This window comes from Anoplopoma fimbria, chromosome 12 (genome assembly GCF_027596085.1).
Source record: "Anoplopoma fimbria isolate UVic2021 breed Golden Eagle Sablefish chromosome 12, Afim_UVic_2022, whole genome shotgun sequence".
In the NCBI taxonomy this organism is placed as follows: Eukaryota; Metazoa; Chordata; class Actinopteri; order Perciformes; family Anoplopomatidae; genus Anoplopoma; species Anoplopoma fimbria.
This window is the reverse complement of record NC_072460.1, coordinates 8,963,466-8,982,331: the sequence shown is the minus strand read 5'-3', so window position 1 is coordinate 8,982,331 and position 18,866 is coordinate 8,963,466. Positions and strand designations below refer to the sequence as shown.

Here is an 18,866-nt window from a genome sequence, read left to right as displayed (position 1 = left end):
TGCAAAATTATGACTTAAGCAACCCAAATTGTATCTACCAGCCCAACGCTGTTTTGTCCCACCCATCTTAACCAAAAGTATCCCATCTGATTGAAACTCTTTGGGGTTTTACAACAGCAGGCATCCCTAAGGCCTTTGTTGTATTGCTGATCCCTTCTGGTACTAGTCCATTTCTGGGCAATCTTCGTTCCAGATCCTTTTACTAGACCAGTGACTCTCAAGAAGTTAAACAGGCACTTCCCTTTCCTTTGGCTCCATACACTAGAATACTTTTTATCAACATCACTTCTCTTTCTGCCCGTTGGGTGATTCCCAAGGTGAATAGTGTGCTGTTCAGATTGGTGAGTCCCACTCCAATTCTGGTAAACTTTACCTGTCCCCCCCTGTTCCCCCTTCTGCTTGCTGTACTGCCCACTCTGCTTTGTAAGGCATTAAGGTGTCTCCCATTTGTGTACTGCTCCCAGGACTATTTCTTTTTCAAACAATACTTTATCTTCACTTTAGAAAGTTAGATGTTTGCCAACTTGTCCACCTTTTCGTTGGTTGGTCTTCTAATATGCTCAGGGACCCATATGGAAGTCACTTAAATGCCCCTCCTGGTTGCTAACAGGGTTTCATGGACTAAGTCAGGCCGACTCTGAAATGTACCAGACCCAATACTTTTGATTGCCGACAACCAATCCCTGTATTAATATTTTACAAGGTTAAATCTGTTCAATCCACTTGGCTGCCCAAAAATAGCATACAGCTCCACTGCATACATGGTCAAGTAGTTGGAAGACCCCTGGACTACCACAGCAGCTCCTATTGCATTGGCTGCTGGATTCTTTGTGCCGTCTGTGAAAATTAAAAGATGCTCTCTATTTTCTATTTGGAAAAGTCTTCATTCACTAGCACCTTCATGCTTAGCCAGTTAATTAGCCAGTACCATTGATACTATAGGCATACCTATAACCTATATGCACAAACATCGCGGCGAGGGGTTTCGATGCCTCGCTTTACCACGCCAAAAATCATGTGATCTTCCCAAAATAGGCCTGATTACGTCACACTCTACAGTCTTTCAGAAACAATTCAGAAAGGAAAAAAACATAATAAAACTTTTGTTTTTTAAATGGTTTAGAAAGGAGACGGTGCCCTTTACAGTAATTTCCCGTAGGCCATTCTGTCTTATTAGTGTTGGTTTCTGTTCATATCATACTGTATCATTTTTATGTACCCTTAAATACCAAAAGTAAAAATCAGGCAAGTCTAGATCATGTACACAAGCATTCATGTCATAACCTCCGATCAGTTGATTTAAAACAGCATGTTCTTTGTTCGGTTATGTTCTATTAACAAGAAGAAGAAAAAAGTAAATTGATCACATGCTCATGGAAAGAGGTTTCTTTACAAAATCCCATGATTCAAACATTATTTGATCATAAGGCTACTGCTCATATTCTGACCTCTGTCTTGTTCTTCTTGGACCCAGTGTTTTATGAGTTGCTACAGCAGGGGCTACGCTGACTAAGCAACCGAGGGAGCCAGTACTGTGCTTGGCTGTGTCCAAGGCATCAGGGGTGGATTCATTGTGGGTTTAGGCTTAGTTGGCTCTTAATGTATGTGGGTATCTAAGCAAAGTAGACTGGTATGACAGGTCACACAAAGATGAAGCAAAGCATCCCGTGGGAGAGGACACCGGAAACATTTTATTCGATGTGAATGCTGACATTGGGAAATCTATAAGCTATACAAAGACTCATTTTGACATAGCGCGGACCCGGGCTTGTAAAGGGTTAAGCTGTCGATACAGAAGGGAGGAGAGTAACAGTCAATACATGAAATCTCCATCCACAAATACAAAATACAATAAGTGCCTAGCACCTATAGCCTCCTACAGGTAAACCTCAAATGCCTATAAAATGGGCCTTATATAGGACCCCCTCGCATACTCCCATAGCACAGTAATGCAGGAGGATGGAGGGAGAATTCCAGTGTTACATTAGTGAGACATTACAAATATCAAAAGGTTAAAAACGTATTCAATTACACAGATAAACACATGTATATTGTTTACAGATTGTTTTCCGGGTCTCTATCCATGGCAGCACCTTGGCGGTCACGTTGGTTGTAAACTATAAACACAATATGATACAATAGCTATTTCAGGTTAAAAATGCTAAAAACATGTCAAGCATCAATGGCACAAAGACAAGCCATCATATAAGCATAACACAGAAAAAACAATAGCAATAGCCGAACACATTCAATGCTACAACATTAACCGCATCAGTTTTGGATGGACGTAACGCTCGCATCTTGCTATCAACCCAGTATGATCAAAGCTACAAAATCAGCCTCATGCTGCGCTTGTTACAAACGGTGCAACAATAGGTTTATATACCTGTGTGAACGGGAGAGTCCACAACAGTAGGGTGCAGCGTTGTTGCCTGCCACCTGAATCCTTTCCTTGTGCTGCAGGACCCATTCGTCCCAGGAGCTGGTTGTTTCTTAGGAGGCATCTACCCCCAAGAGAAAGTCAATCGGAAGCCGGGGTGGTACGCCAAACATTAGGGTGTAAGTGGCCAGTAGAGTGACGGGTCGAGGTGTTGTATGTCCACACATGCTGAGAGATGAACATCAAGCACACCTGCTTCTTTTCAGGAGGGAGGGATCGGCGCAGGTTTTGGAGCATCTCTTACGTTAGCCATTTCCTTGTGGATGATATGGCGTGTTCCTGGACTTTTTTATCCTGCATAGCTGGCAGAGCTTCCAGATAAGGAAACTCTCAAAATTCACCCCTGTAACCTTTTGGGAACTCCAAACCGGTTAAACCAGCTGTCTACCAGGACCTTTGCTTCCCGACAGCAGTTCGTTTTTTTGTTGGCAAAGTCTGTGTGTATTTAGACAAGACGTCAGTCATGACCAACACATTTTCTCACCGGTCTGTTGCAGGGTTAAGCAGGGTGTAGTCAATGGCAAGTACCTCTACAGCTGACTGGCAAGAAGAGCACCCTAGTAGGTCTTCACCCCAGGCTGGACAGCTTTGGAGAGTACACAACGCTGGCAGTTCTGACAGTGCTTTTCTATTTCTGCTCCCATCCCCGGCCAGTAACATCTCCTCGCCAGATCTGTGGTCCATCGCACCAGCACCACTTCAGATTGATAGCAGACAACCTCAGAGTGTCACTCAAAGAATATCAGGAAATTCTGATGTTGAATTTCAAAATGAAAGCTTTTTAAAATCTAATTCATGAAGTAACCTTAAATCCCATTTATGATGCAAGTTATCTCTAATTTCACATTAGATTTAAAGCGAATTTGTCAAAAATTCTCCTTTTATTCAGATGAGATTTAGGAAATGGTCTATAGTTACAAACTAATTTCACTTTGGATTGAAAGCAGACAACCTCAGAGCTTCACTCAGAGAGAATCAGGACATTCTGATGTTGAATTTCAAAACTAAACCCCTTTAAAAATCTAATTCATGAAGTAACCTTAAATCCCATTTATGATGCAAGTTATCTCTAATTTCACATTAGATTTAAAGCGAATTTGTCAATAGTTACAAACTAATTTCAGCTCAGATTTGATAGCAGACAACCTCAGAGTGCACTCAAGAGAATATCAGGACATTCTGATTTAGAATTGCATAATAAAAGCCCTTTAAAGTCTCAATCCGGAGCAAACTTCCATCAAATTTCAGATTAGATTTGAAAGGAAAATGTCAATAGTTACAAACTTATTTCAGTTCAGATCAATAGTAGACCTCCTCATAACTCAGAGAGAATCAGGACATTCTGATGTAGAATTTAAAAATCAAAGCCCTTCAAAATCCTAATTCATGAGCTAAACTCAAATCACATGCGTGAGCCAATCCATCTTTAATATCACATTAGAATTAAAAGCAAATGGTCTACAATTACAAACTAATTTCACGTCAGAACAATAGCAGACAAAATCAGTGTGTAGCTCAATGAATATCGGGACTTTCTGATGTAGAATTTCAAAATGAAAGCCCTTTAAAATCCCATTCATGGAGCAACTTCTTTTTAATTTCAGATTCAATTTAATAGGAAAAAGCCCACTGTCAAGGGGAGGGTAGTGTATCTGACTATAAGATTACATTATAGATTGATAAATGGTTATTTTATTCATTTATTAAAATAATGAACTACTAGTACCACTTAAACAGATTGTACACTGCCCACCCATTTTTGGAATAAAATTAACTATAAATAGGTGAAAAAAGTGCCTACATGAAACTAATTATGAATAAAAGATGCACTCAACAATTGCTTCAGTGTGAGTAAATAGTGTTTTTAAAAACACAAAGCCCTAACTTTAAAGAATGCAAGAAAGCAATACAAACATGTAATTCCACCTCAAATGTTTCAGGTTTACGTCATGAAAACAATCACATTGACATTCTCTAAGTCAGTGGTTCTCAAATGGGGGTACGTGTACCCCTGGGGGTACGTGAAGGCACTCCAGGGGGTACGTGAGATTTAAAAAATATATATTTAAATTAGCATCCATTCAAAAATCCTTTAGAAATAGTTATTCTGGTGTTCAATAAAATATAAGTGTAAGTTCATAAACTGAATTCAATGCAACAATGCAATCTTCAGTGTTGACAGTTTAATAAATCAGACACTGATGGCACAGCGCTGTGTATTACATCTTTTTTTCAACCAAAAATGCTTTGCGCTGGTTAGGGGGTACTTCGCTGAAAAAATATTTCACAGGGGGTACATCACTGAAAAGAGGTTGAGAACCACTGCTCTACGTCCTATCTGTGCCTTTGTAATACTAAACACTATTGTTCGAATATAACAAACAACACAAAGCCAAATATGAAAATAATTTATCTGTAATTGCATTACAATGAAATTGAAACCCCTCATCTAAATGGCCTGGTATTGGTAATAGTTTGTGACAATAGGCCGTTTCCTTTTAATTCTAATCTGATTTAAGAGGTAAAATAGCTCATATATGGAATTTCAAAGTGCTTTAATTTTTAAATTCTACATCAGAATGTGCCGATTCGCTCTGAGTGATACCTACATCAGAATGTGCCGATTCTCTCTGAGTGATACCCTGAGGTGGTCTGCTATTAATCTGAACTGAAATACATTTGTAACTACTGACCATTTCCTTTAATATCTAATCTGAAATTAGAGGAAAATTAGCTCATTAGCTAATTTAATTTTAAAGTGGCTTTTATTTGGAAATTCTGCATAAGAATGTCCTGATATTCTATGTTCTATTCTGAAGGGAAATTAGTTTGTAACTATAGACCTTTTCCTTTTAAATTAAATATGAAATATGATGGAAGTTAGCTTAGTATTGAGATTTTAAAGGGATTTTATTCTGAAATAGTTTGTAACTATATACCATTTCCTTTTAAATCTAATGTAAAATTAGAGATAAATTGACACATAAATGGAATTTGAAGGGCTTTCATTTTGAAATTCAACATCAGAATGTCCTGATTCTCACTGAGTGACACTGAGGTTGTTTGCTATCCATCTGAAGTGAAAAGAGTTTGTAACTATAGACCATTTCCTAAATCTAATCTGAATTAGAGGAAAGTTAGCTAGTGATTGCAATTTTAAAAAGCTTTAGTTTTGAAATGCAATATCAGAATTTCGTGATGTTCTCTGAGTGACACTCTGGGGTTGTCTGCTATCAATCTGAAGTGAAATTAGTTTATAACCTTAGACCATAAAGACTATAAAAAATGAAGTTTTGTCACTTTAGGTCATATTCCTTTGGTGGTCCATACAAAGAACATTTCCTTTTGCAGAACAGCGTCTTATCGACATGACGGCCGCAAACCAAATTATTCAGACGGAGCTCCAGCTCCCATCTCACTGGCTTTGTTTGAGGGCATCCCGAACTAGCTGGTAGGAGATCTTATGTAAATGTGCCTTCATTTCCGTAACATTATGACTCAAGGCAATAATTCAATCCAGCCTTTTCAGGCTCCGGAGAAGTGCTTCAAAGGGGGAGGGTAACTCCCTTTAGGGGTGGACTTCAGGCTTTATAACTCTACGGACCTTTTACATGTACAAAAATATATATAACACACTAAAAGAAAGGGAAAATGTGAAAAAGCATAATTGGGCCCCTTTAAAAAACAAAAGACTGATCTTCCTCTGTTTTCTTTCCTTCTTTCTTTCCTCTGTTTTCTTTCTCAGGGGTTACAATGGGCCCGAAATAGTTTAAGGTGAGGATTTTTTGTCTGTTTAAATGGCGCAACTCTGGCTTTGGCCAACCATAATACGAGCTGTACCTTCTTATACACTATATATAGTAGGACATTGTGCCATAACCACTGTCACTGACATCTGCAAAGTGATGCAGCTGTGCATGTATGGGTCCACTGAAGTCGTTCGGTTTGGTGCAGCGCCCCAATTTAAGTTCCGCCAACTTCTCCAGGTCCAGCAGCCATGCTGTCCATTGTTGTGAGCATGTCTGAGGATTAGGGTCATCCTATGACATGTTTTTTCTACACATTTCTTGCAAATGCAGTTTTGGTAGCTAGGTGAACGGTGACAAGAATCCTAACAGGTCGTAGATGGAATTGACGATTGAAAGAATACCACGTCTGGTGTGTGGCCGTTTCTCTACTGCAGGCTTGAATGTGAAAGTGTCACTTTCAGCGCATCAATTTAATCCAATTCAATTCAATTCAGTTTATTTTGTATAGCCCAGAATCACAAATTACAAATTTGCCTCAGAGGGCTTTACAATCTGTACACATGCGACATCCTCTGTCCTTCCCTCACATCGGCACACGAAAAACTCTCCTAAAAAACCCCTTTAACAGGGAGAAAAAAGGAAGAAACCTATGGGAGAGCGACAGAGGAGGGATCCTTCTCTCAGGATGGACAGAATGCAATAGATGTCATGTGTACAGAATGAACAGCATAACAGAGATACAACACATTCAATGTATATGACATAAATGATTCATATAATAGGAGTAGTAAGCAGAGTAACGCAGGAAAAAACTAAGACTACTTATAGTAACATCCAGGTGCCATCTCTACAGGCAGGTTGTCTTGTTCCAACTGCAGCTGCCCGGTTGTTTTGGGCCGCTTTGCTGCGGGAATAGATGACAATACAACCCGACTGTTGCTGTTCCACTTTAACAGCTGAAATCCCCCCCTTTGAGCATATGGCAGTAAGGTCCATTACCAACTGCATTGCTTCTTCCTCTGTGGCCAAAGATTTTAGACAGTCATCCACGTAAAAGTTGCTGTAGATGGTATCAGTCTCTTCCACTTTGAAGGCATTCGTCTTGTCCACTGCAGTCCTCTTTAAAGCGTAGTTGGCACAGCTCAGTGATGAAACTGCTCCAAAGATTCCCATTCTGTGTTCTACTGGATTCTGTGTCATGTCTCCCATGGGCCACCACAGAAAGCAAAGAAAATCCACATGCTTTTCTGACACCTACTACATACTTGGTGGAACATAGCTTGGAAGTCGGTCATCAGAGCAACATTCTCCTGTCTAAATCTTGTTAAGACATTAAAGAGAGAGTTGGTGAGGTCAGGACCTTGCAAAAACTGACATTTCAAGAAGGTTACTTTAAACCCTGCTCCACAGTCATAAACCACTCTAAGGGTTTTCTTCTTTTGGGTGGTACACCCAATAATGAGGGAGATACCACTCCCTGCCATCTTTACAGTCCAACTGGTCTTGTGGCACCACTTCTGCATATCCACTGTCAATCATCTCAGTAAGAAATGCTGTATACTACTCCTGATGCTTTAAGGTCTTATTCCTTTCAAACTTTCTTTTGAGACTTTGAATGCGCTGTTTAACTGTGCACCTGTTTGGCATTGTGATGTCATCCACTTTAAAGGGTAAGTCCATACAGTAATGACCGTCCTGCAAACAAGTAGATTCCTCCAAGATCTCCATGAACCTTTGGTCCTCGAGTGACTTTTAATAATTGAAATCTTGATTATACTGAGAGATCAACAACTCTTCCAGTCTGACAATGGATATCCTATTGGCATATATGGTTGAGCAGCTTCTCTGACAACAACCACCATTGCCCCCTCAAAGGACCGTTGACGATCCACCCCAATAGGGTCTTTACTGTGTAAGATCCATCACTTTGGCTGTTGATTATTTCCCAGGGTTCCATGAGTTTTGGGGCATTAGTGGGGATAAAATTTTAACATCAGTTTTCAATTCTTGAATGCTGATCTCTTTCAGATATTCACACCTTTCAATGTCTCATTGAGTAGGAATGTTGCCTTTTGAGACTGGGATCGTTTCCTGTGTAAACATCTCTGGGAGCTCAACAAATGTATTACTATTCAATTTGGACACCTATTTGGCTTTCCACAACCTTTTCTTTGCCCATAGTGCGTAACAGAATGTCCGTCTTAGTACCCTATAGATGCAGCTTCTTCATAAAACGGTTGGTACAGAAAGTTGCTGTACTTCCAGGGTCCAGGAAGGCATAGGTCTGCAGCACTTTGTCTCCCTTCTTAGATTTCAACTGCACTGTCACGATGGAAATGGTACAGTCATGGTCTCCGGCCCCTGTACAACCACATGCCTAAATAGGTACTATTGCACTCTTGACTGGGATTTCCTGCGGTTTATTCATTTTGTCTTTAGCATGGATATGTAGAATAGTCAGGTTTTTTAGATTGCATTCATCAGAGGTCAGACGACTTCTGCATTCCTTATTCATGTGGCCAGCCTTCAAACATCCAAAACAAATTCTTTAACCTTTCTGGAATTCAATTTTCTCCGTTTCTCACTTTATTCAGCTTTGAACACCTGAATAATGTATGTGACTCTTTACAGTAAAGGCAGGATTTGGAGGACGACTCCTTGGATATTACAGGCGGCTTTGGAGTCTTATGCTGTCTGGTCCCTCTGGTCAACGACTTCATCACAGATAACAAACTGGACTATTTATGTCTCTGAGAAACCTGGCAGACACATCACGATTTCCTACACCTAAATGTAGCTGTGCTTCCTGGATTTCTATACATATGTAAAGCCCGTTCTTCGTGCAGGGGAGGTGGCCTCGCGCTGATATTTTGCGAGAGTATAAAAATAATGCCACTTTCCCTACCTGATCAATCTTCCTTTGAACAGCTGGCTGTTAAACTCTGTGGACCTACGCCCATCATTATTGCTGTTCTGTACAGACCTCCTAAGTCATCAAATATTTTTATCACTGAACTCTCGACAGTTTTAACCACCCTTAGTCCAATGTCTCCCAACATCATCCTGACTGGGGATTTTAATGTTCATTTTGATAACATACACAATATTTCTATCAAAGATTTTAAAGAATGTTAGATTGCTTTGACCTTATACAATATGTTGATTTTATAACCCACACAAAGGGCCATATCCTGGACTTAGTTTGTTGTTCCGGTGTTACATCATATAACATCACCTCTGCTGAACTACCCATCTCAGACCATAAAGCGGTATTATTCAACACCAACCTACCACTCAGTAAATCAAGGGCGCAGCGTATTATATCATACCGCAACATCAGACGTGTTAACCCAGCAGATCTCATTAGTTTAATAACCTTGAACCCAGTTCCTGCTCTTAGCTCGCTCCCCGCACTAATGGACCACTACAATGACAGCTTATCTTCTGCACTTCATACTCTAGCCCCTCTGAAAACACGTGTTTTCTCATTTGCCCATACTGCTCCATGGTACACACCTGAACAACATCAGCTCATGGCATTAGTTCGGCCCCTTGAGCGACTCTACACAAAGTATTGTGATCATCTACTCCACTACAAAGATGCTCTTTCAACAGCCAAAACCACCTATTTTGCAAATATCATCAGCACAGGTGTAGCGGCAATCTTCTCTCTGTCTGGTGATCCACATTACCACTACTGTAACAGTCTGCGTATTTGCAATGAGCTTCACACGAAATTATTCTTCATAGGCAGTAACTCCATTTTAAAAGTTTACTCAACAAAAAACAAAGTTACAAGATTCAGTCTGTGCTCAACTTGGCACAACTTGATCCACAGACTGATTAACCACAACTGAGGGCTATTGGCTATGACGTAGTCAGTAGCGTAACTAAAGGAGCATTTCAACATTTTCGTTACTAAATCACTGAACACATCTTATTAAGTCTAGTATGGCTCTTACATTTCCAGCCCATAATTGCTTATGCTGACTGCAAAACAATTACCAAATATTATTTACAAAGAACCATAACATCTTCAACAGGCATCAATAATCATACATTCGTTTACATTATGTTCAAAAGGTAAATAAACTTTACACAGATTCTTCATCCAAATTTGAGGTCTAATTGTTTACATTGCTTGCCTCAGCAATGTGAGTTTGTTTATGGGTCTGTCCAGTGTGTTGGTTTTGGTTTTTACACTAACTCGCCTGACTTTTCCACTGGAGTCTGGCAATGTCTTTACTACACGACCCATGATCCAAGAGTTGCGAGGGGAAGCTTCATCCATTATCAAGACGATATCTCCTGGCACAAAGTTCCTCTGTAGTGTATGCCACTTTTGTCTGTCCTGAAGGAGTGGCAAATATTCTCTGGTCCATCTGGTCCAGAACCAAATCCACTCTTGAAAAACTAATATCTTCTCACTCCCCATTGCTGGAATCACCTACCTGTCTTCACAATGTACTGGCTTTTTCCATCTGCGAAAAACATCTCCAGACTAAGCCCCGCTTTAACACAACACTCAGAGATTCTAGTCAATGCATTGGTCGCATCAAGCATTGACTACTGCAATGGGATGCTAGAGGGCATTCCAAACAATCTTATTCAGCGACTACAACTCATCCAGAACTCTGCAGCACGGATTATCACAGGGGCAATATCTACTGACCACATCACTCTGCTTACTACTGTGATTATATGAATAATTTATGTCATATACATTGAATGTGTTGTATCTCTGTTATGCTGTTCATTCTGTACACATGACATCTATTGCATTCTGTCCATCCTGGGAGAAGGATCCCTCCTCTGTCGTTCTCCCATAGGTTTCTTCCTTTTTTCTCCCTGTTAAAGGGTTTTTTAGGGGAGTTTTTCCTGTGCCGATGTGAGGGTTCCGGGACAGAGGATGTCGCGCATGTGTACAGATTGTAAAGCCCTCTGAGGCAAATTTGTAATTTGTGATTTTGGGCTATACAAAATAAACTGAATTGAATTGAATCTCACAGACTTCCTCCGGACCTACAAGCCTTCCTGCGCCCTGCGGTCTTTATCTGCAGGTCTACTGGTTCTACCAGACGTCAACCTCAGCACACTGAGAGTCAGGGCCTTCTCCTATGCTGCACCCAAACTCTGGAACTCCCTTCCCTCTCACATCCGTATACTGCACTCGACAACAGAATTTAAAACTGCTCTTAAAACCCATCTTTTCAACTCACTCTAACTACTCCAACAGCATCTTTTCTCCTTTTGTCTTCTTTCTACTACATCTTTTTTTTTTATCCTATTGCTCTCTGTAGCATTCTGTGATCACACTATCCCCAATAATCCTGGAAGATGTGTTGTTGTGGTGCCAAGGAGTATCTTTCACAACCAGAACCCCACCACCTTGAATCGTTCTACCCAGCACCTGGATGTCCAACTCCAGATAGCCTACATATGAGATATCTAAGCCATTTGCTGCCTTCAAAGCCAACCACCCACACAATCGAAGTTTAGGGGCCCCCCAGTGCTGGCATACTTCATTAAAGAGTGATGGTAGTAACCATAGAGCCTGTTGTGAAGGGTTTGAAAGGGGAAACCTGCCTATGATGACCAGTACTATTAGTCTCATTACTAGCATTTGCGTTGTCTACAAAACCCATACCTGAGGGTGCCCCAGCAGAGTTTGATTCAGGCTGAACTGGGCAAGCTGGATATTCGTGGCCCCCAGCTCTTGGCGACACTGGCAGAGGACATGTTCAGATTTGGGCAACAGAGGCAGATGGGCAGGCCCTATGTAGTAAACTGGTAAGTGGTTTTATGGGAACAAAAAGCAGACCGGTCGAGTACAGACTCCATTTTAGATAAACTCCTTATAATGCTTTCAATGGGCAACTGCTGTTTCTTCAATTGTTCTTGCAAAACAGAGAGTTAGGGATGGCTCAGGGTCACCTTGGTCCAGCCCCTAGATATGCTGCTATAGGCCTAGACAGCCGGGGGACTACCTAGGATACGCTGAGCTCCTCTCTCCTCTTCTCTCCCTCCATCTTTATGTATTCATGTCCCATTAATGCACATTACTGACTTTGTTTCTTCCCCGGAGTCCTTGTGCTTTCTTGCCTCGCAGGTTTCCATGAATTGTGGTTATATCTATACCGTGGTCATGTCTCATGCTGTGGCCCTGCTGACACCCATTGCTACTACCACTATTATTATTAGTCACATTACTGTTATTATTCCCTGTACTATTACGCTTATTGTCTTTGCTTCTACCCCGGAGTCCTTGTGCTTTCTCGCCTCGCAGGTTTCCATGAATCGTGGCTGTACCTGGACTGTGGTTGTGCCTCCTGCTGCGGCCATGCTGACACCGACTGCTACTACCATTATTATTATTAGTCACATTACTATTACTATTACCTGTACCATTACGCATACTAGCTTTGCTTCCACCCTGAAGCCCTTTTTGCTTTCTCACTTTGCAGGTTTCCATGAATCGTTGTGGTACCTGGACCGTAGTCGTGCCTCCTGCTGTGACCCTGCTGACAACCACTGCTACTTGGATTATTATTATTAGTCACATTACTATTACTATTCCCTATTTCACAATTATAATTCTACTATAATAATTGCTGCTGTTATTAGAAGTAGTCTTACATTTTCCTTTGTTACTCTGCTTACTACTCTTATTATATGAATCATTTATGTCATATACATTGAATGTGTTGTAACTCTGTTATGCTGTTCATTCTGTACAAATTACATCTATTGCATTCTGTCCATCCTGGGAGAAGGATCCCTCCTCTGTCGCTCTCCCATAGGTTTCTTACTTTGCCGATGTGAGGCTTCCAGGACAGAGGATGTCGCATGTGTACAGATTGTAAAGCCCTCTGAGGCAAATTTGTAATTTGTGATTCTGGGCTATACAAAATAAACTGAATTGAAAAATTGAATTAAGTATTTAGGGATTGAAGTCATTCGCTCCTTCCAATATACTTTTAAAAATAACAAAATTTTCCCTCTGAATAAGTGTAAACGCTTCGTTACCGTTATCATTAGTGATGCACGTTAACCTTATTAAAATTATCGTATTACCTAAGTTTTTATATCTCTTCGAAAATACCTGTATTCCTATCCTGCTTAAAACTCTAAATAAACTCTAAACACTAAAAAAATATAATCTCTATCATATGGGGGACCAAACCTAGTCGGATTAGCTAGACCCAAAGACCAAAGCGTGCAGGAGTTCTAGCTTTACCTAATCTTCTTTTTCAATATTGGACATGCAATATCCAGAAGCTACTTCACTGGTTTAAAGACAGGCCAATTGAAGGAAAGGCGGACTGGGTACAAATAGGATTCTCTATTCTACAAATAGACCGCTGAGCCACCTCGGCTCAGCGGTCTATTTGTAGAATAGAGAATTATTCTATTATAAGAAAAAGAAAGGGTGAATTAATTGACAATACTAAATAAAACATAATTGTGTTAATTTATTGACATCATTTCTACGTCCACTGGATTAAAATGGCGGCTCTGAACATACTCTGCTTACCTGTTGCCATGGTGAATCTTGGAATCCATCGTGGGATCCATTGACGATGGATTTTTTCTTTCACTAGACACAAGCTTAACTCAGAGTGAACAAACTGATCAGCTGTTCTGGATCCAAAAACTCAAGAGTTTCTCATTTAAGAGTTAGTCAACTCAGATTTCAGGGCTAGGCTTTAAACCTGCCTCCTCAAACAGGGCCCAGATTATTGCATCAAGGTAAAGGTCATTTTTAGGATAGATGCCACTACTTCCCCTGGTCATCCTCTGCTTATGCTTATAACATTTGCCCTGACATCAACACTATCCTCGCGAACCAAAAATCTTTAAAGCCTTTATTCTCTAGTAAGTCATGCCGGTAGTGGTGTTTGTTTTCACTTTTTTTCTAAGATGGCGTTTCTTATTGCACTGGTCTAATGTAACCTCACACATCGTAATGTTTGAAATGATTATTTCCTCCAGGTGATCGCCTGCCCAACACATTTTTACACAGCTCCCCTACACCACAGGCCCAAGTACAATGGCAATGCTTGCACTGTCCATATTTAACCCTGAGGCAGACGATTGTCACGCCAGTAGACGTTCCAGGATTAAAAGGGCTAAATGTCAAGGGATGGTGGTTCCAGGTGCCAGAGAAGGTCTGACAGGCAGTAAAGCCTAGCAGGTTATACCACATACCTCTACATTTACTAGGTATTCATCTTTGTAAGAACTTACATTTCCAACAGCTTAATTTCTCCCCAAAACTGAATAAGACTAAAGACTATTAAGGTTTCAATATTTCTCTTCACAGCTTTTTCCCCTCAATTTTTATGACAGCATGACAGGACATCAGCAAGATATTCAGGACATCACTAGGATGTACAATACATCCTGTTGGGAAGTTGAATGTGTCCGGAATTACAGGTTTCCTCGAAAATTTTCACTGCTCCTATAGGCTAGGGATATTATAAACTTAGTAGTTGTAAAAGTAGTAAAACACAGGGACTCAAAAGTGGAAATCAAAAGATTCATTTATTTATTTTGTATTACTTTATGTTCAGACAATCAGAAAATGACAACTTCTTTTCAGTGTCTTCTAAAATCTATTAAGTGATAATACAAACACCTAATGCAAAATATATCTAAATTAAAGGTGTCTAAACCTGCATTGTAGTGGTTCTCAGAGCCAACCTAAATGCAAGCAACACAACAGTACTGGATGATCATTCAGTGAAATGAATCCTGGTATCCTCTGCTCTTCACCACTTCTCTACTTTCAGTCTGGAATGCTTAAACACGTTAAGTGTTGTTGTGCAGACGAGCTGCCACATCTTCAACATGTCCTAAGCTATGCAGCAACAAGACATGTACCACATAACGTAACATTTGAATGACTCAAGTTTCTGAGTCAAAGGTTCTTTTAAAACATGGTAAATGGACCGACTTGCTCAGCCACAAGAGGTCCTCTACAGTTAAATGTAAACCTGGGCCATTTTAAAGACCCTGGTATGCTTCAGAATAAGTGCTTGTTGGATCATCTAAGCGCATCTGAAAAACCTGTTCTACTTCAGAGCTGGAGCAGGGAACGGGGCAGTCAGTCAATATTTGTTGTTCTAAAATATGCAATCACTGCCACTTTAGGCAGTGACCGGCCAGCTGTGTGGAGGTATTTATAAAAAAATAAAATAAAAAAAAAGGCAGGGTTAGCACTTCTCTCCAAAGCAGTGAGATGCGGTCATGAGGAAAGTAAGTCTGATGGCAGATAAACTGACCTATTCAAACAAATAGGTATTCTATTTACAAGGACACATGGCATCGATCATGATCATCTGCATCACCTGAAGTAAGACGGTTAATGTTGGAGAGTTTTATGTTCTTTCTGCCACTCATCTCCCAGCTGAAACTACAGGGTGCTGTGCCACGCACAGACACAGCAAATGCAGACTATGTTGTGTGTGTGGCAAGTTCGACAAAGAACGTTCGACAAAGAACGTTCGGATAAAGAACCGAACTTGCCACACACAACGTTACTACCAGGCCGCGGCAGTAACGGTAAAACATATTTTTTTTAAAGGCAACACGATAGTCTCAAACTATTGGTTTTTTTTTTGGTAATTTGATGACTTTTAGAAAAATGATGACCCATCCCTAGTGCTCCGAGTGAAAACACACAGTGCCAAAGTGTTGTCTGTAGATTCCAACATGCAACTGTGGAATTCCTTTAGACCGAGGCCCAGATTCATAAACGGAGTAAACATTCCAGACTGAAGAGGCAGAGACACTGAGAACAGGACTGATGCAGTAGGAACTGCCAGGCAATGTGGTACTTGTTGCACTAGACATCATTCTGCTGTGAGCTAACCTCAGTAAAAAACTATGGAGCTACAAAGTACATGTGCTTGTTCTGACAAAAATAAAACTCTACACAGACATTTTCTCTGCAGTTAGATGGACAGTCACCTGTCTCTTCTCTGAGGTAGTAAATAAGTAGAAATATCATTAAAGGCAAGTAGAGAGAACAATGTTTGACTCTGGAATACACCACTAGGACTTGTGTGTACCCTGTCCTTCAATGTTGAATTTGGAGCATACAGCCAACTTCAACAGTGGTCAAATCTGCCTAACGGTTACAGGTTAAAACTATTACTAATGATTTTTTGCAAAAAGATATATGACACATTAGAGGTAGAAAATTTGACCGAATTATAGTGTCAATGTCTGTTGCTAGGTAAAGAGTTTAGATTCATAAAATCTACCTTTATAGTTTCAATCTAATGGCACAGGTAAGAGCCAAAATAACTAGAAAGCAAATACAAATTAAAACAGAAACCCACAGTTCTGTGTTTGAGGGACAGATCAAATTCATCCTTTTTCTTTTTTTTTAGTAATTGTTATTAAGTGCTTAAACCCAATCAGGTGATTAGACACTCTTAGAGAGGCACAACAGTAGTATTTTAAGACATTGGTGCAACACTTGGAGGCTGGTTACAATCAAACAAGTCCTTCAACATACAGTTCATGGAATTAAGGCAGAAAGGAGAGAATCATCTGAATCTCTCAAAGATCATCATTCCAATATCACATCCATCACTGTCAACTTCCAGCTGGAGGACACCTTCATCTCCCGTACACGTGACCATTTTCATGAGTGGAGCATCCATTATTAGAAGGCTGCTGGTTTGGATAAATGATCCTTGCCATGCTGCACTGTGGCTCTGTTAAAGGAACACCTCCTCAACTGCTTCCCTTCTCTGGCTTTTCGTAGCCTCTGCAGCAAAGAGGAGGATGGGGCGGGGGCGGGTCACCTTTTATTCCTAATTAAATCTGATACTCTTGTGATCCGACACCACAGCAATGTGGAGGAATGAGTGCCAATAACAATAGTGAAATAGTAAAAGTTAGGGAATAGGAACAAGTGCTGTCGAAGGCCTTTTGTAGAATCTATGCTGCATTCTATTCAGAAATGAAGTCAGAAATTCCCAGCAAGCAGGTCACAGTTACAACCTGCTCAGATCCAGTGGTCCAGTATGAAAAGAACAAAAAGGGCAACAGGGAGAGCTATGAGACTTATTTTTGCCTAATGACCATCCTCATGTGCTCCAGGCCACATTGTGTAGCTAGGGTTGCCTCCTTCCATTACGGAAAAAAAATGGAAATAGGGGAGGGCTGGATGACCTCTACTCAAAGACACGTCGATCAACGTATTGCAAAGCGCTTTCGTTTCTGACTATGACACAATGTGTCAGCAAACAGGGTGACTAGAATATGACAATGACTGTGGCAAAGATTTTACATTTTCTGTTTCCCACAGGTTGTTTTTTTTAAGTTGTTTTTCTTTGGGGGACAGGCAGCAGTTCTGAGGTCTCTGACCTGGTTAGCAATGTCAGCAAATGTACATATCAGAGGTCACCGTTTGACCTATTAACACGGTGGATTCAAGGATAATACAACAAACAGCTGCTGCACTGCTCTCTGAGGCGGCGCTCCGACAGAGAGGCATAAGACTCACTGAGGATGCTGGGAGCATCGTAGGAGGAGACAAAGATGAGTTGTGACTAAGAGCAAGGAAAACGTCTGAAGGAATGTCAGTGGTACCAGGGCCGCAAGATATTGGGGAAAAACTGATATTACAATATTTTTTTTCCTGCATGTATATTGTGGTTTGAAAAAATACAGGAATATTCACCCTAAATTTCATACATTTTAAAGTTAAATGCATCAATTTGGTGCATTTTAAGAGGCTAGATAAACAATGTTGTGCTCTTGTAAACAATTTTGTGCTCTAGTAGCCTACACTATTTAATTATAAAATACATTGGTTGTTGAGATATGAATGGTGATGACACCTTTAACGCATCGTTAACGAGAGGGGTGGGTCGGGTGAGTTGCCGACATCACCGCAGACCCCTCGCACTGAGGGCAGTCTACCCGGGTTTACCGTCACCGGGAGCCCGCACAGAGTGCACAGCCAGCACTAAGTCCACGGCCCCGGGAAGCAGCAAGGTCGCCAGTCACCTTCACCCGGGGGCATTCCAAGCCGACCTAGTAGAGCCTGACACTACGCTGGCTTGCTGCATTCCTTAAATCTTCTGCAGCCTGAAAAACACGTTTATTCTTTACGCAACTCACAGGGAGGGAAAATTGCAACACATGACTTCAGGGAAGCTGGAATTTACACTTCAGTTGTCTCTCCTTCATCTCTGAATCCATGAGCGGCCTTGGTGTCTGGAAAAGTGCAGCTGCAGAGCAGGCAACCGGTGGGCTACTCTGTGTCATCTACGAAGTGTCTCACTGTTTTGTTTTTTTCTCTTTGGACGAGCTAAGTAGGCGGGGATGGAGGTTAAAAAAAAAAAATAATAATAATAATACTAGGAGAAACACCAATCCAGCTTTTCACATTGAAAGGTCAAAGTTTAAAGGTCATTTTGATCGATTTTCAATTTAGTATCAAATTCGTGAAACCCCTTGTTTAGAAGTGTAAATATATATGCGGTTCATTATGAAACTGTGGCCGGCCGAGGTGAACTGTGGCTAATTACTGGGAAACACTGGATGAGTCGTGGAAAATGTGAACTGTGGGAAGTTTCCTTTTGTATCAAGCAGCAAAGTAGTTGTAGCGCGACGTGTCGAAAAACATCGCAATACATGATGAAATGTATCGTGCA

The 18,866-nt window shown here is 40.7% G+C and overlaps 1 long non-coding RNA gene across 1 annotated transcript; it reads left to right on the top strand.

The window, feature by feature from the left end:
• The first annotated feature begins 14,763 nt into the window (after window positions 1–14,763).
• Window positions 14,764–17,780, top strand: LOC129100095 (uncharacterized). The gene is made up of 2 exons (XR_008531652.1): window positions 14,764–15,131; window positions 15,174–17,780. It is a non-coding gene; the product is annotated as an uncharacterized LOC129100095 (long non-coding RNA).
• Window positions 17,781–18,866: the final 1,086 nt, after the last annotated feature.